Source organism: Nicotiana tomentosiformis, chromosome 1, assembly GCF_000390325.3.
Source record: "Nicotiana tomentosiformis chromosome 1, ASM39032v3, whole genome shotgun sequence".
In the NCBI taxonomy this organism is placed as follows: domain Eukaryota; kingdom Viridiplantae; phylum Streptophyta; class Magnoliopsida; order Solanales; family Solanaceae; genus Nicotiana; species Nicotiana tomentosiformis.
Genome location: NC_090812.1, coordinates 54,260,992 through 54,263,306, shown reverse-complemented (window position 1 = coordinate 54,263,306; position 2,315 = coordinate 54,260,992). Strand labels below are relative to the sequence as shown.

Here is a 2,315-nt window from a genome sequence, read left to right as displayed (position 1 = left end):
CTAAGCACAATTGTATTTAAAATAAAATGACAAATAGAATATTTTGTATTTGGATTGATTTGGAATCTAAAATTTTGAAGAAATTACGCCCTTATAAGTGGAAACACTTCTAAGGTTATTTAAATCATTTTAACAGAAAAAGAGCTTATCAGCATTTTTTTATCAAATACTGCACTAGCTTATTATCAATTTCAGCACTTGTATCCAAATACGTAACTGCTTATTTATTAAATCAGTTTCAGCACTTAAAATACTTTTCAGCACCTAATACTAATTTGAGTATAAAATATGATGAAAAATACTACCTAGTGCTATTTGATTTCATATATATACCACTCCTATATTTCCTATATCCAACGTCTACTTATTTAAAATGGAGAAAAACCTAAGTTGATCGTTGCTAGTTTCCTCAGAAACCATGATTATGACCACCGCCACACAAACCGCCGCCTCCGATATGGTGACCGCCACCCCAATCGCTGCCTCCGTGATGATGACCGACACTCAAACCGCCGCTTCCGTGATGGTGACCGCCACCAGTATGGTGGTGGCCACCGGCAGTAGTAGGGTAAGAAGTAGGAGCCAGAGTTGTTAAATTAAGCAGATCATTATAATCTGTGCGATATGGATTCCGTGAGCTAGTACCTTTTGTAGCTGATGAATAATCATATTTCTTCTGGCCTTCTTTTGCAGTTGCAGCTGATGAATAAACATATTCCTTATGCCCTTTCTTTATGTCGAGCTCCTTTTTTCTGCTGCTAGACTTTTTGCTAAGACACAAACCCATGGTAATGTGTGTATACAATGAAGAAACTAGAAGAATCAAGAATGTTAGTAAATAAGAACGAAGAAGAGAAACTGAGGAAGACGGATGAAAGGGGATGATGGTTCAAGCTAAGGGGGTAATCTTTCAGCTTTGTTTCTTTGCGTAGATATAAACTAAAAAAACTTATAGAATGACAGTTTTATATAGAAAAGGTCGTCCTCCTCCAACCGAAATTTCCACTCGCTATTATTATCTCAGTTTGTATTGTCTTGGATTTGAATTCTTACGTACTAAAGTCTAAGTATAATACTAATAGGTCTTATTTTAGAATATATTACATGCTATGATTTCGATTTAATTTAATTAGTAGACGAGCTTTTTCGAAGTATGAGACATGCAAGGTGTGTTAGGTATTTTTTTCCCCCTTCCTTTTTCTTGAGAAAAAGGTACAATATATTTCTCAAAATTAGTTTTTCATTTTACAAAGGAAAGTATAATTTTTTTTGTATATTTGGCAAATCCTTTTTCTAAGAGAAAAAGATTTTGACCTCCTAAATTGATGAGGTTTCTTCCTTTTTATAACTTGACATATCCGCAATATATTTGATACATGTACGAAATCATAAGAGTCTTTGTTTGAAAAGCTATAATTTTCAATTAGCTTAGATTCCCTTATATAATCAAATCTTTGGAATTAAATTCTTACCAAATTAATAGTAGTAACTAACGGTCTTATTTAGAATATTATTTAGTACTCTTCCTAATTGCTGTTATCAATGTATCTCTTAGCAATTACACGAAAGATAAAAGACACTGATACAGTTATACATCATCAACTAAGAAAAACCATGGGATAATAATAATAAGAAGACCTAAAAATCGAAGCCATTAATTGAACAATAAAAAGAAAAAATAAACAAAAAGCAATAACTAACAAGCCTAAAAGTGAAAGACAAAAAATGTAGCGCGCTTCATATATAACTTTTGAATTTAAGTTATACATAATCAAATATAATTTTCACTATCAACTAGTATATATATTTAACTTGTTATAATAAATTACTAATGACTTTAGAAAGATCTTTTTCTAATTACCTTATAAGTGATATGATAATATAATTATTTGTACACTGTGAGCCAAAAGGGGCGTTTCATTACTTTTGTGAATGTATATATGTTTTTCTCTTTATCTTTTCACCCTCCTCCAGCTCCTCCTCCACTCGCCTCACCATATCGCCGGAAGGATTAATATTGGATTTACCTCTTTATATTTGTGTACTGTAAAATCGGGGGTAATGTCTATCCCAATTTTCCGATGAGAAAACGAAGGGAGAGCACGGATGCACGAGATCGTAATCGAGGTTAGAGACCCTTCGTATCAAGATTCAGGAAGAGTGAACGATGTGCCCGTCATCGGGTATGGTAAAGCGATGCGCCTCGGGCCAAAAATAAGTTCTAAGATCTCAAGAGACACGGTGAATGGTTATGCATGACGGGTAGAAGGCAGCGATACTCGCCTTCAACCGGATATCACAGCGCGAATGTCGCT

The 2,315-nt window shown here is 34.0% G+C and overlaps 1 long non-coding RNA gene across 1 annotated transcript; it reads left to right on the top strand.

Moving 5' to 3' along the window:
- The first annotated feature begins 383 nt into the window (after window positions 1-383).
- LOC138897056 (uncharacterized) lies at window positions 384-1,728 on the top strand. Its single transcript, XR_011410719.1, has 2 exons — window positions 384-568; window positions 694-1,728. It is a non-coding gene; the product is annotated as an uncharacterized lncRNA (long non-coding RNA).
- Window positions 1,729-2,315: the final 587 nt, after the last annotated feature.